The sequence below is a fragment of the Lathyrus oleraceus genome, chromosome 2 (assembly GCF_024323335.1).
Source record: "Lathyrus oleraceus cultivar Zhongwan6 chromosome 2, CAAS_Psat_ZW6_1.0, whole genome shotgun sequence".
Classification (NCBI taxonomy): domain Eukaryota; kingdom Viridiplantae; phylum Streptophyta; class Magnoliopsida; order Fabales; family Fabaceae; genus Lathyrus; species Lathyrus oleraceus.
Genome location: NC_066580.1, coordinates 223,575,314 through 223,585,109, shown reverse-complemented (window position 1 = coordinate 223,585,109; position 9,796 = coordinate 223,575,314). Strand labels below are relative to the sequence as shown.

General features: G+C 38.6%; 1 long non-coding RNA gene across 1 annotated transcript; it reads right to left on the bottom strand.

Moving 5' to 3' along the window:
• Window positions 1-6,216: 6,216 nt before the first annotated feature.
• LOC127118961 (uncharacterized) lies at window positions 6,217-8,017 on the bottom strand. Its single transcript, XR_007802487.1, has 2 exons — window positions 7,534-8,017; window positions 6,217-6,508 (listed from the first exon to the last, which is right to left on the bottom strand). It is a non-coding gene; the product is annotated as an uncharacterized LOC127118961 (long non-coding RNA).
• Between the last annotated feature and the right edge of the window lie 1,779 nt (window positions 8,018-9,796).

Here is a 9,796-nt window from a genome sequence, read left to right as displayed (position 1 = left end):
GGGCTTCCTACATCACCTCTCAAGTCTGGAGAGAGAAATGTCACAAAACTGAACTTGCAACCTTGAGTACTGAACATTGAAGAGATAGTTTTTTCTTCCTTGAAGAATGAGAGTTCGGGCTCACTCAATGAGAAAGCTCGGATAAATAGTCTTCTTGATACTTATGTTGGATCTATCAATTTGTTGCAACCTGCTGCCGATATGTACCGAGCCAAATATGAATGTTTGATGAGGTTTTGTAACGAGTTAACCAAGGAAGTTCCTTGGAAATTAGAGGATGCTCTAGAAGATTCTAATGAGAAAACCACTCCCCACTCTATATTCCGATTCATATACCTTTGCGATCAAATGATGGAAAAGGTTCAAGGATGAATTGAAAGAGATGAAGGAGTGGAAAGCATAGCGTGCCATCTGACCACGACTTTACTATTTTAATTTACTTTACTATACCTCTTTGTAATTGTAATTCATGAGTAAATTACTTGACTTGTTTGGAATCCGGTATTCCTACTTTATCTGCCATTTTATAATGTTTTACTGTCACATTATGAATCATATAAGGTTTCTCCGAGAATAAAAAAAAAAATAAGCAGACATCATGCATCACTCATCAATCATATATTCATACACTTGTCTTTAAACAAGGTCTCACAACATATCTCATTTATGTACAACTAATTGATTACACGACATCCGTTCAAGCCATAAGTATGTCTCGAGTTACCATGGACGAGTTTCTGGAAAGTCATGGAGTTTTAATCTTGGAACTCAATGAACTAAAGAGTCAATTCTGCCATGCTTCGGATCTCATGAATGTACTGTTGAGCTATCATAGGCCAGTTGTTGTACCAGAAATGATCGCTCCTGTGAACGTGCCTGACTTTATTTCATATCAGGGATTACCTCATGGATGCCATCTTTAGCCTGGATCTTCAATGGCTCCACGTCAATAGTGATCTCTCATTCCTCGACCCAGGCAGAGTAACCCAACGTATAATCAATATCCCAATCGGCAAGGGAATTATGCTCAACAATGTCAGAGAAAGACGAAAAAGGTAGAGAGGCATATGGATCATGTTCATATGTCATACAGTAGACTTCTCCCCCTCTTTCTTATGCAATCATTGGTAAAGCTAAGGGAAGCCAAGGCCCCTCTGACGCCTCTTCCTCCAGACCATGATGTGAATGCCAGGTATGTATTCCATTCTGGGGCACCTGGGCACTCAACCGAAGACTGTCAGAGTCTCAAGTACAAGGTACAAGATCTAATTGATTTGAGGGTTATTATGTTCACACCGCAAGGCCAGAATGTACTACGTGCCCCAAGACTTCACCGACAAGTATGTTTGCGGTGCCGAATCCATATCCAAACCAGCAGCGGAACTACTATCAGCAGGGGCACCAGAAACCGAGGAACCCAGAGAGAAGGATAGATTTGATCCCTATGTCATACAGTCAACTACTTGCTCACTTGCTTCGAGACTCCTTGGTGAAATATACAGAGTTGGGACCTCCCTTAACACCTCTCCCTCAAGGCTATGATGCCAAGGCTAGGTGCGAATTCCATTTTGGGGCACCTGGGCATACCGTCGAGAACTGCAGAGCTCTGAAGCATAAGGTCCAAGACTTGATTGACTCGAAAGTTATATCATTTGCGTCAACTATGATGAACGACCCCGTGCATGCAAGTACATCTGCAATTCCGCAGTCAGAGCAGTGGTAGATTTGAAGAAGTTCCCTCTATATGACTACTGTATCAGCTTCTGCAAGTACCGAGGCCCCAAGATGTGGGAAGAATAAGGTTGATCACTCTAGCAATTATTATTGTGTTCAATCATTTTCTCATGTGTATTTTTTCTTGTTTGTCATTTGTAACATTCACTTGTAATAAACTCGTTTTTTTTAACAATAATGACATTGAAATAAATATGCATCATTTTGAATGAATCTATTCGTGTCCACTCATATTTTCTATCGATATCAAACTTTTGTTAAGCGAAATCAAAAGGAGAATGATGAAATTGAAAACATGATATCACTGCGCGTATGCTTTCGAATAGGACCTTGCTGATGATGTAAGGCATTGTTTCAAATCCCCAAACACCAGAGATATAAGGAAGATAATCCCTAGGTAACCCCTTCGAGCCAAGGATTAGGAGTTTCTTTCTAAATATAAAACCCTCAATCTTAACCTGGGGCAGGGTAGTCGTCAATTAGTTTGACCAGGCGTTCAAACTTCAAAAGAGGAGTGTCCTATATGAGGATTAACCATATATTATCCCTCCTAAGAGGTCGGAAACAATATGTCCACATTAGTTGTCCCTCACCCACCGAGGCACGAGGCAGTCACAATTCGTCCAATCAATTGAACAAATGTCACACAATTTGTTTCGTCAAGAAAAAAAACAAAATCAAAAGAAATGAAATCCCACTAAGTCAAAAACTTGAGAACAAGCGACTTAGGAAAAAACAAAGAGGAGTCATAAGAAAATCCTCAACGAGAACAAAATCGTGTGGCAACAAACCAAACAGAAGGTGCATGACTGTCACTCTAAAAACCTCGTGGGTTCATTTTTACCCCTAAATCCCTTTTGGAAGACGAGCGCTTGTATCGAACTAGCTGAACGTAGGACTGGAGAACATCACGAAGAGCGGGTGGGTTAAAATAGGTTTCGAGCCATAAATCATTTTTTCTAAAATGGTGAACCAGGCCATGTTACAACCCTTAAAAGACCTAATTGAAGCAGGGTTTAGTTCGAAAGCGTACTATAGTCAGTACAATCGTGTTAAAACTGACTCCTTAATGATTTTCTCATCATTTGCGTTGGTATCGATATGACATTCTCACTAGTGATTTATTCACTATATGTCATAATTCCAATGAACACAATGGGATTTAAGAACTAGCATCAACATGACATTAACATTATCATTTACAAAATGAACCTGTCTTACTCGTGGGTAAGCATCTGACATCCTGAAATCTTCCACAATGAACATGAATTAAGGAACTTGATGATTCAAAAGTGCAGAACGCCTAAGACCTCCATTGAGCAGGGGCAAGACACTTCTCTTGATCACACCATAACATAATTCTAAAGACTCCATGGAGTAGAAAGACAAAACCGTTATAAGATCCAGTCGATCAGAGGCAGTCACGTCGAGAAATCTCTACAAGATTTTGTCGATCAGAGGCGGTCACGTCGAGAAATCTCTTCAAGATTCAGTCGATCAGAAGTAGTTATGTCGAGATTCGATAAATCTCTCTGAAGACCAGTTAAACAGGGGCATTCCCTCGAAGATTAGCCAGCCAGAGGAAAAGTTATTTCAAGGCTCGTACTGGGGTAAGCCACCCCAAGAGCACAAGAAGCCAATCTCTCTAAGATGGTTGATCAGAGGAATGCAGTTCCAAGACACTAGGGCATGTCGAATTAAGATAATCTACGACAAAGTCGCTTCATAACTAGTGACTGGGGAAATTCGTGCAAATACCCAACAGACTGGGGAAAGACTGTCTAGATAGAGGAAATCCCTTTCCTCGCTTGCAAAGGTTTTTCAGACCAAGCCTGGGGCATCAGAAGATCCAGTGGTATCTAGCAATTCTCCAACAGTATATGGACGTCGGGAAATCATGCCAGGTTGCACCCCATAAATCAGAAGCCTTGCAACCCAAGCTAATTCCTTTCAGCATTCATTACCTGATACCCACACATGGGGCATCTGTAGATCCTCATATCTTTGCATAAGCCTGTCATGCATAATTCTTATCATTTCATGCATATCATCCTATATATTCATGAAGCTCTCTAACAAGAAAGAAACAAGCCTAAAACTCTCTTGGCACTACTCAATAGCCCATTTCCGTTGGCACCTTCCTTAAATCCAGCCCTGCGGATAAACCCTTTTCCAATACTTCATCAAAAGTTCAGTTACGGTCGGAAAATCAGTTGTAAGCCTAGTTCTGTTGGCAAAACCACCCCCAGAGGCCCGTTCCATTGACAATCCCCATCTTTAAGCCCAAGTCTTTGCATTTGGCCTTTCTATCCGTCAAGCCCAAGTATTTGAATTTGGCCATTCTATCCATCACCAAGCCGAAGTCTTTGTATTTGGCCTTCTTTTCCGTCACCAAGCCCAAGTCTTTGCATTTGGCCTTTCTATCATTTCCGCCGTCAAGCCCAAGTCTTTGCATTTGCCCTTTCTATCCCCCAAGCCCAAGTCTTCGTATTTGGCCTCTCCATTTATCAAGCCCAAGTCTTTGCATTTGGCCTTTCTATCCCCCAAGCCCAGGTCTTCGTACTTGGCCTCTCTACTCATCAAGCCCAAACTTTGTGTTGGCCCCCCTTCCCCTGGCATTGTCAAGCATACATAATATCAGACCTTCCTGTGTGTCTTTACAATTTGTATTATGTTTGACAATCCTTTCTATCCTTTTCCCCAGCCATGTCGGACATACATAATATCAGACCTTCTTGTGTGTATTTGCAATTTGAATTATGTTTGACCAATCCTTTATATCCTTTTCCCCAGCCGTGTCGAACATACATAATATCAGACCTTCCTGTGTATCTTTGCAATTTGAATTATGTTTGACCAATCCTTTCTACCCATTTCCCGGGCACTGTTAAACATAAATACTATCAGACCTTCCTGTGTGTCTTTGTAAGTTTGAATGTGTTTAACCAGTACCTCCGTGTGAGTCTGAACTTCGTGTTCAGTATTCACCACCTCTTTGAAATACCAGACTGTTTTGGGCATTCCTTCCTTTCCTGTCCGACTGTGAAAAAAGTAAATCCCCTCTGAGAACCTAGTACATGATGGGTCAATCTACATCCTTTCTTCACCAACCATCATATCAAAGTCCAGGTTCAACCTGGCAAATCATTCCTTCCATCATCTTCCACCCTTTCCCCCCCACGGAAATTGCCTCTGTACTTGCTAGAGAGTTTTGAAAAACAAATTGAAAAAAGAAAAGCTTGTTATTAAAAAAAACAGAGAGCTTGTTGAAAAAAAGATCTTAATCATATTGCATCAACATCATGCATCCCCAACCTTTCATAAATATCCATTGACCAGATAATACACTTAAATCCCCGGCAGCTGCCCTGCATAAAAGCTAGTTTTGTTCATCCTGTACCTCAGTGGAGAATTTCTTCGTGACCTATCTTCACCTTTCATTTGTTCTTGGTGGGAAAAATTTTCGATATTTTAGTATTTAATCCTCTCCTACCTTGAATGTCCGGAAGCTGTTACTATCCATACATTCGGGTTTGAGAAGATTAAATAGGGGCAACTGTCATACCTCAAAATTCACCCTACCATTCACAAGTTCATCTAGGACACTAACCCTAAGCATTTGTATATCCTGATAAGCATTCATCTCATCTACATATTCATGGTATCATAACACATTCCACTTGCATTTGAAAAACATAAAAAATCATGGGTTCAAGGGTATTCATCAGGGAGCATAGTGGAAACCCTAATTCAGGGAGGTTGCATCCGATTCGTTTGGTTCATTGAATGATTCAGTTATTTGGTTAAGATTCATGGTTCTGATTCATTGGCTAAGACTCATTCATGATGTTACAATTTGTTGATGGGTTAAGTATTATTTGGTTGGCTTTGATTGATTGGACTTCAAGTCTTTGAACTTGGCATGTTTTATTTGGTTTAAGAACATTGGGCTTTTCAGTCATATCCATATTCAGTCATGGTGCATTCGTGTTCATAATTGGTCAAGACCTTGGTTTATGTTTGGTTCTTTGGATAATCGATTCACAATAGTCCCAGTTCGTGCGTTGCATTGTCACCATGGTCCATTTTCGTTTTCCACCAGAAAATACACATTTTTGCATAAGTTGACCAAAGTAAACCTTCTTTTCCGACCATCTTATAATACATGTCCACTTTAAATCAATGTCATTTTCACTTTTATTCATGTTCATGTTTCAACTTTTAACCATGTTTTCTTCTCGCACTCTAAATCATGTTTCTCTTTTAATACAATTCCATTAACCATCTTTAATTCCATTTTCATACTTTAAGCCATTTTAAAATCAATACATAACCATCTTTTAATCCAAATTCCATTTTCAAGCCATCCTTGCATTCATATCCATTTAACATGAGCCAATTTCAATTCATCCATTAATGTATTGGTTCAATTTCCATATACACATTAATACCATTTCATTCATTACATTTATCATTCAACCATTGTCTTAATACACCATTTCCATTTAAAAACCATAAATAATCATACATTATGTAATTCCAATCCCATTTCAAAATTACATCTCAATTCCAACTTAACCCATTATATTTCCAATTCTAAAAATTCCAATCATATTCCAATCAATTCAATTCCATTCTACAAAGTTCGATTCCATACATGTTAAACCAATCACATTATAATTTCAATCAAAAATCTACCTATAAGGTTTCAAACTTGTTGTCTTGACTATGCTTTGCCAAGTTTTGTGGAAGTATCTCGATCGAGTCTTGTTTCCTGTCACCAAAATCCAAACAAATTGATCAATTATGGGAGCTTGCGGCAATTTTAACACATATTTTATCAAGTGCATTTTTAGCATTCAAATTTCATTCTAAATCCAACCATTCCATATCAATTCATGAGGGATGAGAAAATATTATGTAACAAAAACAGTTCGAAAAACCGAAAGCATGCAAACATAGCCATTTTGTTCTAACATGACTATAATAGAGCCAACACTTTGTAATAGCTCACATTCAATTCCATGACAGTCAGTAGGATTTCTAACAAGAAAGCATCATGACAGAACCTCCACTTTTCCTTTCATAACAAAACAGAAGTAACAGACTTCAATCAACATATAACATCTTCTAACTGTCATAACTGTTATAACAGAATCAAAACCGAAACTCGACAACGGGAACCGAATTCTCCAACTAACTTCCAACTTCTAACTGCTTCAACCTCCAACTAACATCACATCCTCACCTTCAACTAAAAACAAAAAAACGCTATAACCTTGGATCCTCTCCTCTCAACTCGAGGAACCAACCAAAATATTTAAGGAACCTGCAAGCTCCTAACTTCTTCCAGAAAAAATCAAAAAAAAAATGGGGATAGAGAAGAAAATAGAAGAAATTCTCAAAGAACCTGCATAAAAATCCTCCATTTTTTATCAAGGAACCTCACTCCTCCATACTCTCACCCGTCAACATAAACTAACTAATAACCTCTTCTTCACCCATAACAGCCTCTTCAATCTCCCCTACACGAACCTCACCCTCAACTTCTCAACAGAACCAACCTTACACTCCAACCTCCCTCAAATCTTCAAGCAACCTTCCCTTCACAAAAACTTCACCCTGCATCATCTTTACCCTCAACCATAACCATCTTCCATTGAACACAACCCTCCATTACCTCCAAGAACCTAAAAGAAAATTGGAAATAGAAGAATGCAAACAGAAATCCGCAGAAGAAGAAGTGTAACAGCACGCAAACAAAACTCACGGCAAGGGAGATAAGAAACAACCATATACCTTTCAATTAAATTTCACCCTTCGAAACCTCATTACGCAACAATCTTCAGATTTTTCACCATCGACGTGTTGTCATCTCCATCTTCGCTTCGCTCGGCCACGGACGCGCACGCAAGGGTCTACCTTTCTTCTATAAAAGAAAATGTTCAACACACAGAACCTGGGTCTTCATATCCCAAACTTCGTATCGTGTTTCCCTTCATCGCCTTCGTCTCGATCCAACAACCACAACACGCCCTTTGGATCTTCGTTCCACGCCCGAACTCGACGTCTTTCACTTTCCATCTTGAGGGAAACGCGAATCAGCGACGATGACTTGAATCGGAGTGCTCGCGAACGCCGCCAAGGAAGATTTTTCTCGCATCCAAGGTGAGCGTTTTGTCCTTGTTCTTGTTTGAACGCGAGAAGTAACGCCCGAGTGGCCATGAACCTGGGTTTGAGGAGTTGAGAAATTTGGGCCTTTTGGCCCAAGAATTGGATGGTCCATGCTCCATTCTCTTCATACACCTCCCCCCTTAATGTGGATATGTTCTTGCTAATCCCATTAATATTTATGTAATCCTTGTTAATTTACTTTAACTTCAGTTAATTTTGGATTAATTCATTGCTACTGATTTTTCTTTATTAGGGTTATTATTAGGATTTATTTTAGATTTTAATTCTTGATTTTTTTTTATTAGGAATTAGACTTAGTTAGAATAATTAGGTATAATTAGGTTTAATCATTTCTAGATTAAATTCAACTCCTTAATTTTCCAGAACTAATTTTCATTTGATTAAGCATGCCATGATTAGATTTTAGTCATTAGGTTTCGATAATCCTTTTTGTTGATTTTGTTTCGATTAGTATAGTTGTATAGTGATTTTACCATGGTTAGGCCTTAGGTTAATTTCCACTCAAGCGGATTTGTATAATCATGTAGATTAGAATTCTATTCTTAGTATAGATTGCTAATTTTCCCTTTGATTAATTTATTCCCTATTTCATGCTTAGGTAGATTTTAACCTCTAGAATTAATGTTCACTTTAATTGTCCATTTAATCGATTTCTTCGATTTATGATCGTATTGTAAATTGAAAATCCCATTTCAATTTAGGTGATGAGTACTTTGTATGTCTAATTTCATTTGCCATGATCATAGGATATATCCTTGATTATTTTTCATTGATTAATCCGTTACCTTTTGAATCGATTCTAACCATTGTATGTACTTACATATTGTTGCATCATTCTCATTCATTCGACTTTATCTCATGTTAACTCATTTGTTGTCTTGTGTCCACATGTTTACTTTGAGATGCAAGCTCACTCCTAGCTAGCCATGCTCCTAACTATTTCATTTTCATTCAATAGCTTTGTATTGTTCGAAGTACCATGTCACTTATATGCTTTAGGCATGGTACATAGTTTAATAGTTTGTAACTTGTATTTTCCGTTCATTCCCTTATGTTGTATTGTGTGGATCCATCCCCCCATCGTAGGTCAAATGTTCCCCCACCCCCATGATCATGTGATAGCTTAGATTTGTTGCTTTCTAGTTAGTTCACCATGCATATTAATCGAAAAAGATAAAATACAAAACGATAAACAAAGCATTTCAAAAGAAACGAAAAGTACTTGATTCAACGTCAAGTTGTTTTCCGAATAAAACTCACACCATTGCAACGTGGATGTTTGATCCAACGTCAAGCATTCTCCATCCATTCCATAACCCATTATCTCTTCTTCACTCTCTTCTCAACCACACTCAATCTCTCACCTCCATTCTCAACTCACACTATTTTCATAATAAATTCAAATGCTTGATCCAACGTCAAGTTCCTTTTTCAAAACCACTTTCATAACAAATTGGAATGCCAAATGGGGTGTATGTGTTGGTACACAACATTCAAGTAATTGGGTTGTCGGTCGTACCTAGCCTGAGGACCCGACACTTGACTTTACCTCTTAAAACACATAATGATTCAAACAAGTTAGATCTAGGTGCTATGAGGAAGAAAAAGAATAGTTAGGACTCTATTGTCCTCTCGATTCCCAAGTACCCTGATTGTTGGCTGTACTTAGTCAAGGGTTAGAGACTTGTCTCCCTCTAAGTTCCAATGATTAGACTTGCCAAACTCTTTTCACAATTCAAATCTCTTTTTTTGGATGAAAAAGAGTGGTTAGGACAACATTGTCCTCTCAACTTCCGAGTTATTGGACCATTGACTGTATCTAGCCAAGGGTCTGATGCTTGTCTCCGTACATAAAATCAACCCCAAC